This window comes from Bufo gargarizans, chromosome 5 (assembly GCF_014858855.1).
Source record: "Bufo gargarizans isolate SCDJY-AF-19 chromosome 5, ASM1485885v1, whole genome shotgun sequence".
Taxonomy (NCBI): domain Eukaryota; kingdom Metazoa; phylum Chordata; class Amphibia; order Anura; family Bufonidae; genus Bufo; species Bufo gargarizans.
The window spans coordinates 249048271-249069734 of NC_058084.1; positions in this window are offsets into that span (position 1 = coordinate 249048271).

The window sequence follows — 21464 nt, forward strand, 5'->3', positions numbered from 1 at the left end:
TGGGGAGTAGGGAAAACCCCCCACAGTACGATGAATGGGGATAATGAAAGCAACTAGGCCAGGATACCGGAATCAGGGAGCAGGTCACCTCATAAAGAGTCCATAATCCTTGCACTAACTCCTGACCGTATGAGCGGACCTGGATGGTAGGACAGCTCATACCCAGGATACCTAGGACACTGAGTCGCCCTGATAATCCCTCACATAGGAGCAGGGGAGATACGACCTGTTCTTCCATGACTCAGATGAACAGGAGTCTCAACCGGCCTAGTTGCAAAGAAATGCCAAGTGGAACAGCAGGTAAATTTCCAGTGCCAAGGATAACCACTGAACCCCTCCGGGAAACCATGAGACCCCCTTCCGGAGGCCACGACAGACAAACAGGGGAAAATCTAGCATCCATTCCTGACAGAATAATACACCAAACACTGACCAGACACAGAACAACAACTAGACGAACAACCCACACCAAACAACCACACAGGTAAGGTAGGGGAACAAGGAGAATACATAAGGAAGACATTGTTGGAGACATCGATGTCCCACTAGGTGGCCCTCACATAGGGAGATGGAACATCCAGACAAGGAGCATAACTCCAGCACACACCAAGGCTGGAGTACAACTGACTCCTGGCCAAAGACCACAGGTATAAGAAGCACCTAGTGACCACACCCAACAAGGTAGTTAACCTTTACAGCACCAGACAGGGGAAGTCTACAACTTAAAGGGGAAGTGCACACACCAGCCACAAAGTTGCCCCCGGCAACAGCATGCGTGGCAACCATGTCACGGCGCACACAGCCAAAGCCGAGACACTGCCACCACATGCCACAACAACAACACATTGCCACCAGCAGCAGCAAGCATGGCACCAGTGTCAAGGTGCACACAGCAAAGGCTGTGACAAGATTCCTTTCACTGCAGTTTGATGCTTAACTAAACACAGATGTAACATCATTACAGGCAGGATTAGAATGACAGATAAGACAGGATCCTCCATTCACAATAGGTTATTGTCAGAGCTTATCTATTCTTTCCTTGTACAAGGGCCTCTGCACAGGTCACAGAGCATGTCCAGAAAACTCTCCCATATAGAAGTCAATGAGGTCCGCTCCTGACCTTTGTGTCTACGGCCCATGGGGCTGCTGTAAAGCAATTTTCTTAATGCTTTCTAAATGCTGTTAAGAGAAGCTCAGGCAAGATGGCAGCCCCCATAGTCATGATCTGGAAAAAAATAAATAAAGATCTACAATGAAAAAATAAACAAAGATTAGACAAAAAAGAAAATGAGTTACTCTCTGTTTTTAACTGGCAGATAAAATCTTTTGCAACACATTTCCTGTAATCAGTCAGTAGATGCTGACTGGGCTAATACATTCAGGTTTTCTAATGCAGTTTTTGAAGACAATGTATGGGTTCATACATATATACATTCATATCTACATTACTGCCCACTGAATACATTTATCTGCATTTGCCGACAGATTTCAAATGCATATAAATAATAAGTCCTTGTGGGTAGGTAGGGTCTTCTCTCCCTTTGTACCAGTCTGTCATTCAGTTTATTTTTATTATACTTATTTTGTATGATAATATATATGTATATTATATATGTATGATATATTATTATGATGTAAACCTTTTTACTGTGTACAGCACTCTATTAATGGTGCTTTCAAATAAATAACAATAAAAACAATTAAGGACTGACTTTAAATAAATAAAAATATACTTTTTCTTTAGTTATTTATTTCATGGCAGCATTTAAATTTTTAAGCAAAACAAACTGTATTAAGAACTAAATCTCAGGAGACAAAAGTCAGTGTACAAGCATAATGCTTTGAGTGTGCTTGGTAAGGCCTCTGCTCATATATTGACTATAGTGTGCTATTAATCCAGGTAAAAGGCCCAACATCTATTTAAGCTTCCATATATTACCATAATTGCTGTTGTGTGCAAAGTAGTTACTTTGTTTTCTCTCAGTCTTATTTTATAGCATTGTCCCTAAACTCCATCAATATTCAAGTTAGCACTCTAAAATGAAACTATAAATTTCAATTTGGAGAAAATAAGGCCTCATTCAGGCCCATAAGTCTTAAATAATACATTACCATTGGCCACATTAAGTTTGCATTTCCAATGTTATTTTATGCATTTGACAATGGATGTTCTTCTCTGCTCTTTAGTGGAAAGCAAATGCATATGAAATGTAAGTTTGCTTAAAATGTAGGAATTTATTAAAGCTGTCAGTCAACAATGACACTGAGTTAAATAATCTTCAAAATAGTTAAGACACTTTGCAGACACAAGTGATTTCTTATATTGTTCATCTCTCTGAACATTTATAAGTAGAAATAAATGTCTATGCTAACTCTTTGAGTCAGAGTGATTAATTTATAGTGGCTAGATTTTCTACATAATGCTTGATCATATCCATTAATTGCACTGTAGTCTTGCAAGTATAATAGTAAGACATAATTTAATTTCAATGTATCCATTTGCTCTGTCTTAGATTTTGTATTTTTGATGCACTACAAGAAATACAGTCAGGTCCATAAATATTGGGACATCGACACAATTCTAACATTTTGGGCTTTATGCACCACCACAGTGGATTTGAAATAAAACAAACAACATGTGCTTTAACTGCAGTCTGTCAGCTTTAATTTTAGGGTATTTACATCCAAATCAGATGAACAGTGTAGGAATTACAACAGTTTGCATATGTGCCTCCCACTTGTTAAGGAACCAAAAGTAATGGGACAGAATAATAATCATAAATAAAACTTTCACTTTTTAATACTTGTCTGCAAATCCTTTGCAGTCAATTACAGCCTAAAGTCTGGAACGCATAGACTTCACCAGACGCCTGGTTTCATCCCTGGTGATGCTCTGCCAGGCCTCTACTGGAACTTTCTTCAGTTACTGCTTGTTCTTGGGGCATTTTCCCTTCAGTTTTGTCTTCAGCAAGTGAAATACATGCTCAATCGGATTCAGGTCAGGTGATTGACTTGGCCATTGCATAACATTCCACTTCTTTCTCTTAAAAAACTCTTTGGTTGCTTTTGCAGTATACTTTGGGTCATTGTCCATCTGCACTGTGAAACGTGGTCCAATGAGTTCTGAAGCATTTGGCTGAATATGAGCAGATAATATTGCCCAACACACTTCAGAATTCATCCTGCTGCTTTTGTCAGCAGTCACATCATCAATAAATACAAGAGAACCAGTTCCATTGGCAGCCATACATGCCCACGCCATGACACTATCACCACCATGCTTCACTGGTGAGATGGTATGCTTAGCATCATGAGCAGTTCCTTTCCTTCTCCATACTCTTTTCTTCCCATCAATCTGGAACAAGTTGATCTTGGTCTCATATTTCTATACAATGTTGTTCCAGAACTGTGAAGGCTTTTTTAGATGTCATTTGGCAAACTCTAATCTGGCCTTCCTGTTTTTGAGTCTCACCAATGGTTTACATCTTGTGGTGAACCCTCTGTATTCACTGGTGAAGTCTTCTCTCGATTGTTAACTTTGACACACATACACCTACCTCCTGGAGAGTGTTCTTGATCTGACCAACTGTTGTGAAGGGTGTTTTCTTCACCAGGGAAAGAATTCTTCGGTAATCCACCACAGTTGTTTTCCGTGGTGTTCCTGGTCTTTTGGTGTAACATAGTACATAAGGCCGAAAAAATACATTTGTCCATCCAGTTCGGCCTGTTACCCTGCAAGTTGATCCAGAGAAAGGCAAAAAAAAAAAAAAAAACTGTGAGGTAGAAGCCAATTTTCCCCACTTTAGGGGAATAAAAAATTCCTTCCCGACTCCAATCAGGCAATTACACTAACTCCCTGGATCAACGACCCCTCTCTTGTAGCTATAGCCTGTAATATTATTGCGGTGTTGCTGAGCTCCCTGGTGCATTACTTCTTTTTAAGACTGTTCTAAGCAGTTGTTTTGACCACACCTAATGTTTTTGCTCTCTCTCTGATGGGTTTGTTTTGTTTTTTCAGCCTAATGATGGCTTGCTTCACTGATAGTGACAGCTTTTTGGGATTTCATCTTGAGAGTGGAACAGCAACAGATTCAAAATGCAAATAGCACACTTGAAATGAACTCTGGACCTCTGCTCTTTGTAATTGGGATAATGAGGGAATAACACACACCTGGCCATGGAACAGCTGAGAAAACAATTGTCCCATTACTTTTGGTCCCTTAACAAGTGGGAGGCACATATGCAAACTGTTGCAATTCCTACATCGTTCACCTGATTTGGATGTAAATACCCTCAAATTAAAGCTCAATCTGCAGTTAAAGAACATCTTGTTTGTTAAATTTCAAATCCATTGTGGTGGTGTATAGAGCCAAAAATGTTAGAATTGTGCCGATGTCCCAATATTTATGGACCTGGCTGTATTTCTTGGGTTCTAAGTTCATTTTATCACATCCTATTATCTATCATTTGAGCTCATAGACATTTTCTATGCACCGATTATTGGGAATGAACGTTCATAAGAACAGCCACGTTCATAAACTTAGGGCTGTATTACACTGGCAGATTCATCAGGGAAGGAGACAGCTCCTATTACATGCAGCTATCTCTTCCACAGTATGGGGAGGAGCAATCGGTAATGCCATTGCTTGTCCCCGTACGTGATTAGATGGCACTATTGTGTGGATTCTGTATGGCAATATTATGTAAGTTCCGTATGACAGTATTAAGTGGTTACTGTATGGTAGTATTAGGTTGGTACTGTATGGCACTATTATTTGCACTGTATTGTAGTATTATGTGGGTATTCTATGGCAGTATTATGGGGCATGGAATGGCAGTATTATATTGGTACTGTATGGCATTATTATGTGGGTACTGTATGGGAGCATACCATGGGCACTATATAGCACTTTTATGTGGATACTGTATAGCAGTATTAAGTTGGTACTATATGGCACTATTATGTGAGTTCTGTATGGCAGTATTATGTGAGTGCTGTATGGCCCTATTATGTGGGCACTCTATGGTAGTATTAGGTGATTACTGTATGACACTATTATTTGGGCACTATATGGTAGCATAATGTGGGTACTGTATTTGGGCACATTATGGCAGTGTTTGGTGTGCACTGTATATCAGTGCTTTGTGGGTACTGTATAGTACTATATGTGGGGACTCTATGGCACTATTATGTGGGTAATGTATTGCAGTATTATGTGGGTATTATATGACACTATTATGTGGGCACGGTTTTGTAATGTTTGGTAGGTACTGTATGGCAGTATTATATGAGTACTGTATGGCAGTATTATGTTGGTACTTTATGACACTATATTGTAGGCATTGTATGGCAGTGTTAGGCTGGTACTATATGGGACTATTATGTGTGTTCTATATTGTACTTTTATTCGGAGCTGTGTATGACAGTATTATATGGGTTCTGTATGGCAGCAGTATGTGGGTGTTCTATGGCACTATTGTGTGGATACTGATGGCCCTATTATGTGGGTGTTGTATGGCAGTAGTATGTGAATATTGTATGGCACTATTGTATGGGCAATGTATGGTAAAATTATTTGGGCACTGTATGGCAGGGAGCAATGTAATTTATTTCTCTGCCAATGGTTTGAAGGGGCAATCATAAAATGTAGTATGTAGCGCATATTAAAAAGATACCGCTGAGATGACCCCACCACAAACTGTTCTCCAAACAAACTAATTAGGACATGTAGCTGGATGAGTAACTGAGCAAAATGTGGTACACTTGACACCCAGTGGTTGTGGTGTGAACTGCAGCATGTCCAGAGTTTAGATAAGATGTTATGATATTGTACTGGACTGTTTTCATTACAAACTGCATTCCTTAACTAGACTGAAGATCAGTTAAGGGTGGACACATCTGTATAGAAAGACAGACACATAGATGTAGTTCAACTGACTAAAGTAAATTAGGAGTTAGGTGAAACTAGCGTGTCACTGTTCCTTTTGCTACAAGCTCTGTTTCTTTCTGTGGCCAGTCCCTCCTTTGCTGCTGTAATAAGAACAAAGGGTGACACCCTCGGTTCACCAGATGCCTAATGTAACTTGGGAATGGAGCCTTGGATCAGCAAAGAAAATCTGTGCCTTAATCAGGTGAACTACAGCTACAGTTAGGTCCATATATATTTGGACACTGACACAAATATTGTTTTTATCACTTGTTTACTAAAACATATTCAAGTCATAGTTATATAATGGACACGGACATACGGTCAACACTTTTAGCTTTCATTTGAGGGTATCCACATTAAAATTGGATGAAGTGTTTAGGAATTTCAGCTCCTTTACATATGACACCCTGTTTTTAAAGGGACCAAAAGTAATTGGACAATTGACTCAAAGGATGTTTCATAAGCAGGTGTGGGAAATTCCTTCATTAATTCTCAATTAAGCACATAAAAGGCATGGAGTTGATTTGAGGTGTGGTGCTTGCATTTTGAAGATTTTGCTAAGAAGTAAACATGTGGTAAAAGGAGCTCTCCATGCAGGTGAAACAAACCATCCTTTATCTGTGATAACAGAAAAAAAAAACATCCAAGAAATTGCTACACTATTAGGAGTGGCAAAATCTAAAGTTTGATACATCCTGAGAAAGAAGGAAAGCACTGGTGACCTCAACAATCCAAAAAGACATGAACGCCCAAGGAAGACAACAGTGGTATATGATCGCAAAATAATTACCATGGTGAAGAGAAACCCCTTAACAACAGCAAACCAAGTGAACAACACTCTTCAGGATATAGGCATATCAATATCCAAATCTAACCATAAAGAGAAGACTGCATGAAAGTAAATACAGAGCTTCACTGCACGGTGCAAGCCAATCATAAACCTTGCGATTAAGAAGGCTAGATTGGACTTTGCTTAAAAACATCTTTAAAAAAAGCACACTTCTAGAAGAACATTCTTTGGACAGTTGAAAGCAAGATCAACCTCTCCCAGAATTATGGAAAGAAAAAAGTATGGCAAAAGCATGCTACAGCTCATGATCCAAAGCATACCACATCATCTGTAAAACATGGCAAAGGCAATGTGATGGCTTGGGCATGCATGGCTGACAGTGCACTGGGTGCCTAGTGTTTATTGATGATGTGACACAGGACAGAAGCAGCCGGATTAATTCTGGGGTTTTCAGATACGTACTGTGTGCTCAAATCCAGCCAAATGCAGCCAAACTGATTGGTTGGCGTTCCATAATACAGATGGACAATGACCCAAAACATAAAGCCAAAGCAACTCAGGAGTTTATTAAAGCAAAGAAGTGGAATATTCTTGAATGGCCAAGTCAGTCACCCGATCTGAACCCAATAGAGCATGCATTTCACTTGTTAAAGACTAAACTTCATACAGAAAGGCCCACAAACAAGCAGAAACTGAAAACCTCTGCAGTAGAGGCCTGGCAGAAAAAGGAGGAAACACAGCGTCTGGTGATGTCCATGAGTTCAAGACTTCAGACAGTCATTGCCAACAATTATTTAATTTGTCCAATTACTTTTGAGCCCCTGACATGAAGGGATTGTGTTTAAAAAATGCTTTACTTCCTCACATTTTTATGTAAACATTTTGTTCAACCCACTAAATTAAAGCTGAAAGTCTGAACTTCAACTGCATCTGAATTGTTTTGTTCAAATGTGGTAATATACAGAACAAAAATTAGAAAAACATTGTCTCTGTCCAAATATATATGTACCTCACTGTATGCCTCTATACAAAAAGTTGGACAGGGAGGTTGCTGGGGATAGAGTCTATTTAAAATTCAAACAAGGATCATAAATTATTGAATAGATGTGTAGCCTCATTAGAACCGTCTAACAAATTAACCAGTCTGTATGACCTTATCCCAATTAGAACTCAGCTTTCATTGCTCTGGAAAACCGGTCATGGGCAACAAGGCCCATGTATCCATCAGACAGATTGGCCCACAATGGCTGGGGTCCCTAGGTTTTTTAGTTGTCACCAACACTCCAAAATGACCTGGTACCCATGTGAGGATGAGAACTTATATGAGTATATTCCCTGTACAGTACTCAGGAACATGTTGATATCATTTACATAATAGTAAACATATATAAAATAATTTTCAAATATATCCTGTACATATTTTTTTTTTCTATTGGTATTAACAGAAAAAGTATTGTACTATTCTCCAACTAATATCTAATTTAGGCCTCTTTCACACGGGCGTCATGTTTTTTGCCCGGATAAGAGGCGGGTGCGTTGCGGGAAAATGCACGATTTTTCCGCGCGAGTGCAAAACATTGTAATGCGTTTTGCACTCGCGTGAGAAAAATCGCACATGTTTGGTACCCAGACCCGAACTTCTTCACAGAAGTTCGGGCTTGGGATTGATGTTCTGAAGATTGTATTATTTTCCCTTATAACATGGTTATAAGGGAAAATAATAGCATTCTGAATACAGAATGCATAGTATAATAGTGCTGGAAGGGTTAAAAATAATAAAAAAGTTAACTCACCTTCTCCTCTTGTTAGCGTAGATTCCACGTCTGTTCTTTAGCTGTGGACTGAATGACCTGAGGTGACGTCAGATCACATGCTCCAATCACATGGTCCATCACCATGGTGATGGAGCATGTGATCTGACGTCATCAAAGGTCCTTTAGTCCACAGCTAAAGAACAGACCGGGATCTACGCTAACAAGAGGAGAAGGTGAGTTAACTTTTTTGTTATTTTTAACCCTTCCAGCACTATTATACTATGCATTCTGTATTCAGAATGCTATTATTTTCCCTTATAACCATGTTATAAGGGAAAATAATACAGTGAATAGACTGTCACCTAGCAACCATGCGTGAAAATCGCACTGCATCCGCACTTGCTTGCGGATGCATGCGATTTTCACGCAACCCCATTCATTTCTATAGGGCCTGCGTTACGTGAAAAACGCACAAAGAGGAGCATGCTGCGATTTTCACGCAACGCACAAGTGATGCGTGAAAATCACCGCTCGTGTGCACAGCCCCATAGAAATGAATGGGTCAGGATTCAGTGCGGGTGCAGTGCGTTCACCGCACGCATCGCACCCGCACGGAAAACTCGCCCGTGTGAAAGGGGCCTTACAGTTGCAAGAAAAAGTATGTGAACCCTTTGGAATGATATAAATTTCTGAACAAATTGGTCATAAAATGTGATCTGCTCTTCATCTAAGTCACAACAATAGACAATCACAGTCTGATTAAACTAATAACACACAAATAATTAAATGTTACCATGTTTTTATTGAACACACCATGTAAACATTCACAGTGCAGGTGGAAAAAGTATGTGAACCCTTGGATTTAATAACTGGTTGAACCTCCTTTGGCAGCAATAACTTCAACCATAGGCGTGTACACGGGGTGTGCCGGGTGTGCCTGGGTACACCCTAATCATCACCTCCGTGCTGCACTGCCATCTGCCAACTCCCGATCCCATCCTTCACATAGGCTTCAGGCGAGTGGTTTGAAGCCTATGAGACAGTACAGCACTAGAATGGATTTGCTCCAGGGAGGTATGATGATTGGAGGACAAGGCGGAGTCTCATCATACAGGGGGCGTCAAGATGTGCAGGAGATTCAACAGAGCACGTTGTTGGAGAGAGGAGCAGAAGCTATAGGTCAGTATGTGGAGAAGATTGACTGTTATTTTTACTTGGGGGGCTTTTTGCAGGGGCTGAAGGGAAGAGGAATAATCCGTGTACTGAAGACTTTATGATAGAGGGATCTGAAGAGAGGGGGGTGAAGTGAAATTATTTACATGGGGACTGTATGCTGGAGGGGCTAAAGGCATAGAGAGTGATGTATTTTACATGGGACTGTATGCTGGAGGGGCTGAAGGCAGGAGGGGAGATATTATTTTACATGGGGACTGCATGCTGGAAGGGCTAAAGGCAGGGGGAGTTTTGTATTTTACATGGGACTGTATGCTGAAGGGGCTGAAGGCAGGCGGCAAAGAGAGCCAGGGTGATATTATTTACATTGGACTGTATGCTGGAGGGGCTGAAGGCAGGGGGAGTTTTGTATTTTATATGGGACTGTTTGTTGGAGGGGCTGAACGCAAGGAGTGATGTATTTTACATGGGACTGTATGCTGAAGGGGCTGAAAAGTGACACAATTATTACCATTAGGGTCCATTCACAAGTCCATAGTGTTTTGCGGATCCACAATACACTCGGCCAGCACCCTCATAGAACAGCCTATTCTTGTCGGCAGCTGCGGACAAGAACAGGACATGTTCTATTTCTTTCCAGAGCCGCGGACCGGAAGTTCTGCAGGCCGCTCCGGAAATGCGGATGTGAAGTGCACACTGTGTGCTTTCCGCATCCATTCCGTCCCCATAGAGAATGCATGGGTCCACAGCCGTTCCGCACAATTGCGGAATGGATGCAGAAACATTCTGCGGACGTGTGAATGGAGCCTAATACAGAGGGGGCCATTATAATATTAAGAATAATTACACAGAGGGGCCAGTATATATTGTAATTATACAGAGGGCATTACCATTAGGGTCCATTCACACAATGACCCCAAACACACCTCCAGGCTGTGTAAGGGCTATTTGACCATGAAGGAGAGTAATGGGGTGCTGCGCCAGATGATCTGGCCTCCACAGTCACCGCACCTGAACCGAATCGAGATGGTTTGGGGTGAGCTGGACCGCAGAGTGAAGGCAAAAGGGCCAACAAGTGCTAAGCATCTCTGGGAACTTCTTCAAGAATGTTGGAAGACCATTTCAGGTGACTACCTCTTGAAGCTCATCAAGAGAATGCCAAGAGTGTGCAAAGCAGTAATCAAAGCAAAAGGTGGCTACTTTGAAGAACCTAGAATATGACATATTTTCAGTTGTTTCACACTTTTTTTGTTATGTATACAATTCCACATGTGTTAATTCATAGTTTTGATGCCTTCAGTGTGAATCTACAATTTTCATAGTCATGAAAATAAAGAAAACTCTTTGAATGAGAAGGTGTGTCCAAACTTTTGGTCTGTACTGTATATATATATATATATATATATATATACAAAGGAAAAATGGCGGCACTGGCTGTAATTAGATGAAGATAGGGTGGACGATCCTAGGGTATAGACTTCTCACCCCACAAGTAGAATCCAGAAAAAGGACGGCACTTCAGTAAGATGAAAAGAAAAGGATACCTTTATTCAACCATTCGGTGCAATGTTTCGGCTCTGAATGAGCCTGAATGAGCTCATTCAGAGCCGAAACGTTGCACTGGATGGTTGAATAAAGGTATCATTTTCTTTTCATCTTACTGGAGTGCCGTCCTTTTTCTGGATTCTACAGTCATGTGAAAAAATTAGGACACCCTTTGAAAGCATGTGGTTTTTTGTAACATTTTTAATAAAAGGTTATTTCATCTCCGTTTCAACAATACAGAGAGATTAAAGTAATCCAACTAAACAAAGAAAACTGAAGAAAAGTATTTTCAAGATCTTCTGTAAATGTCATTCTACAAAAATGCCTATTCTAACTGAGGAAAAAGATAGGACACCCTTGCCCCTAATAGCGAGTGTTACCTCCTTTGGCTGAAATAACTGCAGTGAGACGGTTCTTGTAGCCATCTACCAGTCTTCGACATCGGTCTGAGGAAATTTTACCCCACTCCTCAATGCAGAACTTTTTCAGCTGTGAGATGTTTGAGGGGTTTCTTGCACGTACAGCCCTTTTCAAGTCACCCCACAGCATCTCAATGGGATTCAAATCTGGACTTTGACTTGGCCATTCCAGGACTCTCCATTTCTTCTTTTTCAGCCAATCTTTGGTTAATTTACTAGTATGTTTTGGGTCATTGTCATGTTGCATGGTCCAGTTCCGCTTCAGCTTTAATTTTCTAACTGATGGTCTCACATGTTCTTCAAGCACCTTCTGATACACAGTAGAATTCATCGTGGATTCTATGATGGTGAGCTGACCAGGTCCTGCTGCAGCAAAGCAGCCCCAAACCATGACACTTCCACCTCCATGCTTCACAGTTGGTATGAGGTTCTTTTCTTGGAATGCTGTGTTTGGTTTACGCCAAACATGTCCTCTGCTGTTATGTCCAAATAATTCAATTTTGGACTCATCTGTCCAAAGAACATTATTCCAGAAGTCCTGGTCTTTGTCAACTTTATCTCTGGCAAATGTCAGTCTGGCCTCGATGTTTCTCTTGGAAAGCAAAGGTTTCCTCCTTGCACACCTCCCATGCAAGTTAAACTTGTACAGTCTCTTTCTGATTGTAGAGGCATGTACTTCTACATCAACAGTAGCCAGAGCCTGCTGTAGTTCTCGAGATGACACTTTAGGGTTTTTGGAGACCTCTTTTAGCATCTTGCGGTCTGCTCTTGGGGTGAACTTGCTGGGGCGACCAGTCCTGGGCATGTTGGCAGTTGTTTTGAAAGCCCTCCACTTGTAGACTATCTTCCAGACAGTGGAATGGCTGATTTCAAAATCTTTTGAGATCTTTTTAAATCCCTTCCCAGACTCATAGGCTGCTACAATCTTTTTTCTGAAGTCCTCTGACAGCTCTTTTGCTCTCACCATGGTGCTCACTCTCACTTCAACAGTCAGGAGCACACCAAACTAAATGTCTGAGGTTTAAATAGGGCAAGCCTCATTCAACATGCAGAGTAACGATCTACACCTGGTGTGATATACCTGTGTGAGATCTGAGCCAATTTAAGAGGGAATACATGTGAGGGTGTCCTATCTTTTTCCTCAGTTAGAATAGGCATTTTTGTAGAATGACATTTACAGAAGATCTTGAAAAGACTTTTCTTCAGTTTTCTTTGTTTAGTTGGATTACTTTAATCTCTCTGTATTGTTGAAACGGAGATGAAATAACCTTTTATTAAAAATGTTACAAAAAACCACATGCTTTCAAAGGGTGTCCTAATTTTTTCACATGACTGTATATATATATATATATATATATATATATACATATATATATATACATACACACACACACATATATATATATATATATATATATATATATACACACACATACATACATACGCTCGCGGCTTTTGTTTGTGCTTAACCACTTAAGGACCACAGGTTTATACCCCCCTAGTGACCAGGCCCTTTTTTACAAATCGGCACTTCACAACTTTAACGGTTTATTGCTCGGTCATGCAACTTGGCACCCAGCTTTCTTTTGGTGGTATTTGATTGCTGCTGACATTTTTAGTTTTTCTGATATTAATCAAAATAGACCACAATTTTCAAAAAAAAATGTATTTTAAAATTGTTCTGGTAAAATTGTTCAAATATAATTACATTTCTATACAAGTTTGTGTCAGAATTTATTGTGCTACATGTCTTTGATAAAAAAAAAAAAAATCCAATAAGTGTATATTCGTTTGCGCAAAAGTTATAGCGTTTATAAACTATGGTACAAAATGTGAATTTCTGCATTTTGAAGCAGCTCTGACTTTCTGAGCACCTGTCATGTTTCTTGAGGTGCTAGAATGCCAGGATAGTACAAATACCCCCCAAATGACCCCATTTTAGAAAGAAGACACCCCAAAGTATTCGCGGAGGGGCATGGTGAGTTCATGTATGATTTAATTTTTTTTCCACAAGTTAGCGGAAAATGACACTTCCTGCGGAAAAAAAATAATAAATAAAGTTTCCATTTCTGCTAACTTCTGAAAAAAAAAACTCTCCCACGGACTCACTGTGCCCTCAGTGAATACCTTGGGGTGTCTACTTTCCGAAATGGGGTCATTTGTGGGGTGTGTTTACTGTTCTGGCATTTTGGGCGGGGCTAAATTGTGAGCAACCCTGTAAAGCCTAAAGGTATTCGTTGGACTTTCGGCTCCTTCACGCACCTAGGCTGCAAAAAGGTGTCACACATGTGGTATCGCCATACTCAGAAGAAGTAGGACAATGTGTTTTGGGGTGTATTTTTATGTATACCCATGTTGGATGAGAGAAATATTTCTGTAAATTGACAACTTTGTATAAAAAAATGTAAAAAGTTGTCAATTTACAGAGATATTTCTCTCACTCAGCATGTAAAAATACACCCCAAAACACATTGCCCTACTTCTCCTGAGTACGGCGAAACCACATGTGTGACACTTTTTTGCAGCCAAGATGCACAAAGGGGCACAATTTCCAATGAGTACCTTTAGGATTTCACAGGGCATTTTTATGCATTTGGATTCCGTGAGGGGTATGGTGAGTTCATGTAAGATTTTATTTTTTGTCACAAGTTAGTGGAATAAACACCCTTAACAAATGAGTACAATGAAACCCATATAATCTTAAAATTTATATAGTCTTTATTAGAAAATCAGAATGAACATGATTACAAAACTTTATAACAATATTTCGTAAAACTGAGGACGCAGAACGGCGAAACGTACGTCGGGGAGATCCAGAGCCTCATTCTTTGACCCCTCTTGACTGGTTTTACATTTTCATCTGACGGTCAGTAGCTTTAGAATTTAGCTTCACTAATTAGCACTTTGTCCACCGCCTTGGTGTCAGTCTCTTTTATATAGCTAAATGGGTGTTTGCTACTAGTACACAGATTCTAGTACACCCCAGATACAATTCTTAATAGAGCCCACCATTGTGCAGTGTTTTAGACCCAGATGATCCCTTTCTATGAGAATAGTCACATTATATGAACCGGCTCTGTAGTTATTAGTTACTTTCACTTTCATGGCTTGGTACAACTTTTACGAAATATTGTTATAAAGTTTTGTAATCATGTTCATTCTGATTTTCTAATAAAGACTATATAAATTTTAAGATTATATGGGTTTCATTGTACTCATTTGTTAAGGGTGTTTATTGATATTTCTGAGTACCCCAGTAACAGCATAGTTACTACTTTTCTGACCGTTTAGGTATTTTTTACAAGTTAGTGGAATATAAGACTTTGTAAGAAAAAAAAAAAAGAAAAGCAATTTCCGCTAACTTGTGGCAAAAAAAAATAATCTTTTATGAACTCGCCATGCCCCTCAAAAGTGATCTTTATAGCGCTGCAGCGATTTTACAGTGTTTTTGCAGTGATCAGAAAAAATATAATTTCTGTCACTGCGGTGGGGCGGACTGAACGCAAGTGTGAGCACAAGATCAGGCCTGATCAGATGAACACTTTTTTGTAGAGCCCATAGAAAATGTCCTATTCTTGTCCGCAATTGCGGACAAGAAAAGGCATTTTCTATATAGTTCTGGCAATGCAATGTGCAGATCCACAAAATGCGGAAAGCACATTGGCGGTGTCCGTGTTTTGCGGATCCGCGGATCCACGATCCGCAAAACACATACGGACGTCTGAATGGAGCCTTACAGGGGGGTGATCAATGACAGAGGGGTGATCAGGGAGTCTATATGGGGTGATCAGGGGTTAATAAGGGGTTAATAAGTAACGGGGGGGGGTGTAGTGTGGTGATTGGTGCTACTTACAGAGCTGCCTGTGTCCTCTGGTGGTCAATCCAAGCAAAAGGGACCACCAGAGGACCAGGAAGCAGGTATATTAGATGATCTAAACAAAACAGCGTCTAATATACCTTTTTGGGGTTAAAAAATCGCATCTACAGCCTGCCAGCGAATGATCGCTGCTGGCAGGCTGTAGATCAACTTCTCAGCTGCACGTCGCTGTGAATGCGGCTCTCGCGAGATGACGCATAGATACGTGACAGAGGAATAACCCAGCCGCCCGCAGGACGCATCCCTACGTTAGGCGGTCGGGAGGTGGTTAAGGGTGCACACCCTAATGCAATAGGCTGCGCACGCCTATGACTTCAACCAAACGTTTCCTGTAGTTGCAGATCAGACGTGCACAACGGTCAGGAGTAATTCTTGACCATTCCTGTTTACAGAACTGTTTCAGTTCAGCAATATTCTTGGATGTCTGGTGTGAATCGCTTTCTTGAGGTCATGCCACAGCATCTAAGTCGGGTTGAGGCCTTCTGTTTAAGCTATTTTGTTGTTTATTTACTTCTATGCTTTGGGTTGTTGTCCTGTTGCAACACCCATCTTTTGTTGAGCTTCAGTTGGTGGACAGATGGCCTTAAGTCCTCTTGCAAAATGTCTTGATAAACTTGGGAATTCATTTTTCCTTCGATGATAGCAATCCGTCCAGGCCCTGAAGCAGCAAAGCAGCCCCAAACCATTATGCCCCTACCATCATACTTCACAGTTGGGATGAGGTTTTGATGTTGGTGTGCTGTGCCAATTTTTCTCCACAAATAGTTTTGTGTGTTTCTTCCAAACAACTCAACTTTGGTTTTAACTGTCCACAGAATATTTTGCCAGTACTGCTGTGGAGCATCTAGGTGCTCTTGTGCAAACTGTAAACGTGCAGCAATGTTTTATTTTGCACAGCAGTGGCTTCCTCTGTGGTATTCTCCCATGGAATCCATTTTTGTTTAGTGTATCGTAGATTCACTAACAGGGATGTTAGCATATGCCAGAGACTTTTGTAAGTCTTTAGCTGACACTCTAGGATTCTTCTTCACCTCATTGAGCAGTCTGCACTGTGCTCTTGCAGTCATCTTTACAGGATGTCCATTCCTAGGGAGAGTAGCAGCAGTGCTGAACTTTCTTCATTTATAGACAATTTGTCTTACAGTGGACTGATGAACAGCAAGGCTTTTGGAGATACTTTTATAACCCTTTCCAGCTTTATGCAAGTCAACAATTCTTAATCATAGGTCTTCTGAGAGCTCTTTTGTGCGAGGCATCATTCACATCAGGCAATGCTTCTTGTGAAAAGCAAACCCAGAACTGGTGTGTGTGTGTTTTTATAAGGTAGGGCAGCTGTAACCAACACATCCAATTTCATCTCATTGATTGGACTTCAGTTGGCTGACACCTCACTCCAATTAGCTCTTGGAGATGTCATTAGTCTAGGGGTTCACATACTTTTTCCACCTGCACTGTGAATGTTTACATGGTGTGTTCAATAAAAACATGGTAACATTTAATCCTTTGTGTGTTATTAGTTTAATCAGACTGTGATTGTCTATTGTGACTTAGATGAATTCAGATCACATTTTGTGACCAATTTGTGCAGAAATCCATATAATTCCAAAGGGTTCACATACTTTTTCTTGCAACTATATACAGTACAGACCAAAAGTTTGGACATATCTTCTCATTCAAATAGCTTTTCTTATTGTCTTGACTATGAAAATTGTAGATTCACACTGAAGGCATCAAAACTATGAATTAACACATGTGGAATTATATACATAACAAAAAAGTGTGAAACAACTGAAAATATGTCATATTCTAGGTTCTTGAAAGTAGCCACCTTTTGCTTTGATTACTGCTTTGCACACTCTTGGCATTCTCTTGTTGAGCTTCAAGAGGTAGTCACCTGAAATGGTCATCTAACAGTCTTGAAGGAGTTCCCAGAGATGCTTAGCACTTGTTGGCCCTTTTGCCTTCCCTCTGTGGTCCAGATCACCCCAAACCATCTCGTTGGGTTCAGGTCCAGTGACTGTGGAGGCCAAGTCATCTGGTGCAGCACCCCATCACTCTCCTTCATGGTCAAATAGCCCTTACACAGCCTGGAGGTGTGTTTGGGGTCATTGTCCTGTTGAAAAATAAATGATGGTCCAACTAAACGCAAACCGGATGGAATAGCATGCAGCTGCAAGATGCTGTGGTAGCCATGCTGGTTCAGTATGCCTTCAATTTTGAATAAATCCCCAACAGTATCACCAGCAAAGCAGTGTCACCAGCATGCTTCACTGTGGGAACCAGGTATGTAGTGTCGATCCGTTCACCTTTTCTGCGTCACACAAAGACATGGTGGTTGGAACCAAAGATCTTAAATTTGGACTCATCAGACCAAAGCACAGATTTCCACTGGTCTAATGTCCATTCCTTGTGTTCTTTAGCCCAAACAAGTCTCCTCTGCTTGTTGCCTGTCCTTAGCAGTGGTTTCCTAGCAGATATTCTACCATGAAGGCTTGATTCACACAGTCTCCTCTTAACAGTTGTTCTAGAGATGTGTCTGCTGCTAGAACTCTGTGTGGCATTGACTCGGTCTCTAATCTGAGCTGCTGTTAACCTGCGATTTCTGAGGCTGGTGACTCGGATGAACTTATCCTCCGCAGCAGAGGTGACTTTCCTGGGACGGTCAGCATGTGGGCCAGTTTCTTTGTAGCGCTTGATGGTTTTTGTGACTGCACTTGGGGACACTTTCAAAGTTTTCCCAATTTTTCTGACTGACTGACCTTCATTTCTTAAAGTAACGATGGCCACTCGTTTTTCTTTACTTAGATGCTTTTTTCTTGCCATAATACAAATTCTAACAGTCTATTCAGTAGGACTATCAGCTGTGTATCCACCTGACTTCTCCACAACGCAACTGATGGTCCCAACCCCATTTATAAGGCAAGAAATCCCACTTATTAAACCTGACAGGGCACACCTGTGAAGTGAAAACCATTTCAGGTGACTACCTCTTGAAGCTCATCAAGAGAATGCCAAGAGTGTGCAAAGCAGTAGTCAAAGCAAAAGGTGGCTACTTTGAAGAACCTAGAATATGACATATTTTCAGTTGTTTCACACTTTTTTGCTATGTATATAATTCCACATGTGTTAATTCATAGTTTTGAGGCCTTCAGTGTGAATCTACAATTTTCATAGTCATGAAAATAAAGAAAACTCTTTGAATGAGAAGGTGTGTCCAAACTTTTGGTCTGTACTGTATAGTGTGTATTAGATTATTTTAGCCATTTTATTTAGTATGTATTAACATCAATATCTCTTTTTGTACTGGTGTACTGTTATTTATACTACGATTTTATGGTATTTTACCAATATTGTTATTAACTAATAAAACATATGGTTTTCCATTAACCAGAGTGCCCAGTATTTTTCTCATTTGATTGCATTTTGTTCAGAGGAAGGGCAAATCCTCTTTACTGAGAGCACCTTTTCCAGGTTTCACCACTCCTGTGCATCATATACTAATTTATACTATGAACATAAAGAAAACTCTTTGAATGAGAAAGTGTGTCCAAACTTTTGGTCTGTACTGTATGCATTACAGAAATTATAGAGGTTTTCAAACTGTTAATGAACAAACACATGAACAATATAGCAGTTAGGCTTTGATATATAATTCTATAAGTATAATGTACTGGATTTTTCACCCCATAAGACACACTCCCCCCCCCCCCTTTTTTTTTTTTTGTACTCTGCTTGATACATCGCCAGCTGCGATGTATAAGCTGAGAGTGAGAAGGGGCTGGAGGCTGTCAACTCGCGGCGGGGCCCGGTGAAGTCACTGTACTCTAATACACCAGGCCCTGCACACACCAGTATTCATATGTAAACTGTAGGCAATCGATATGTAAACTGTAGGCAATCCATATGTAAACTGCAAGGTAGCACAATCCACTTAGTACTCACTATAAAACACCCGTACAAGCAGCAGGCTGGCCAGTCACTCACTTCCTCACGAGCATGCTCCTCCCCCTTCATTAATGAAGCAGGCGCGTGAGGAAGTGAGTGACCGGCCAGCCTGTAGTGCCTGTTAGTACGGGAGTTTCATAGTGAGTACTATTTGTATTGCGCTACCTTGCAGTTTACACATGGATTGCCTACCGTTTACATATCGATTGCCTACAGTTTACATATGAATACTGGTGTGTGTGCAGGGCCCAGTGTAATCGAGTACAGTGACTACACTGGGCCCCGTCGATATTTCAACACCAGTTGCTAGCCTCCACCCCCTGTATCAGGGTCACTATTTACCGTACACAGGGGCACTGTTATGGGAAATATCTGTGGATGCCCCCATAACAGTGCCATCCACAGATTCCCCCATAACAGTGCCATCCACAGATTCCCCCATAACAGTGCCATTCACAGATGCCCCCATAATAGTTACATCCACAGATCCCCCATAACAGTGCCTTCCACAGATCCCCCCAACAGTGTCATCCACAGAATCCCTCCTTTAACAGTGCCATCCACAGATCCCCCCATAACAGTGCCATCCACAGATCCCCCCATAACAGTGTCATCCACAGATCCCCATAACAGTGTCATCCACAGATCCCCATAACAGTGCGTCATCCACAGATCCCCATAACAGTGTGTCATCCCCAGATCCCCGCATAAAATGGTATCAAACACAGACCACCATTAGTTCAAAACCCATCAAAAGCACACCTTTTGGTTCAACATATTTATTTTCTTATTTTCCTCCTCAAAAACCTAGGTGCGTCTTATGGGCAGGTGTGTCTTATAGGGCGAAAAATATGGTATATATTTTATTGGCATTTAAATAAACAATATTTGCTAACCAGTCTGAAAGCTTTATGGTATATTTCTTTATATAAAATAGTGCACTTGATATATTGCAGCAACTCACTTTGTTCATTGTTTGCATTATTTCAACTAAAATGAGTCAGATCCCTTACAACATATTAATATTTTTAAGCTGGAAAAATAAGAGGTCTTTCACTAAGTAAAGACTGGTAACTTCCCTATGACTATTCAATGACAAATCCAGGCAGGAAATTGGAGGAAGTAACACAAGGGAATAATAATCATATACATAGAAAAATTAAACAAAGGGTCTTTTCATGCAGCATCGGTACAAATATTCTACATAATAATATAAATAAACCCACATAGATAGATGCAGCATTAATTTTATGCTTTTCATCTTCACTTTACAGCTCCGTATGCCTCTGAATGTTATTACTGATGGAAAGATATCAATATAGAAGTTTCCAGTTTCTCATTATTTTCTTTTCAGTCTAATAAGAACAAAGAGGGATGGCTTTATTTTGTCTTTCTGATGACAAATGCAACATTTAGTAATACATCAAATTAGTAATATGCCTTGTTTGTCCTTTAACACACCAAAAAGTATATTTGCTTCATGTTTATACTTTGCTGCAACTTTATTTAAAATATATGATATCTCACTCCAATTACTGTAGTTATGTATTTGCTATTATATTTCAGGCAATACATTTTATTTATTTATTTACTTGGGGGGGGGGCATAAATTTTCACAGAGTTTGGAAAATTACATATAACATCTCCTTAGAGCATGGTAAACAGAAAAAAAACCTTTAAGATTTCAGTAATAAGGATCTCCAGATAAGTAATATTTATAAAACAGAACTTACTCCTATCATTAGGCACAACAATATATATATATTTTTTTTATTATGTAAACAAGAAAAAGGGAACAAAACTAAGCACTTTCATTACAAAAGCCAATGTCCTAGTAAATAACTTATTATATGAGTTTGTGTGGGACGAGGCTTGTGAAAGCACATCTATTTATCATGAGAACACACAAACTTCAAGAAGTTATCACATTTTGGACTCATAATCCCAGTGCTGCTACAATACTAATCACACCTTTGTCATCTATTAGGAGAGTATGAAGAATGAATCAAGGTTATACCAAACTCTCAAGCC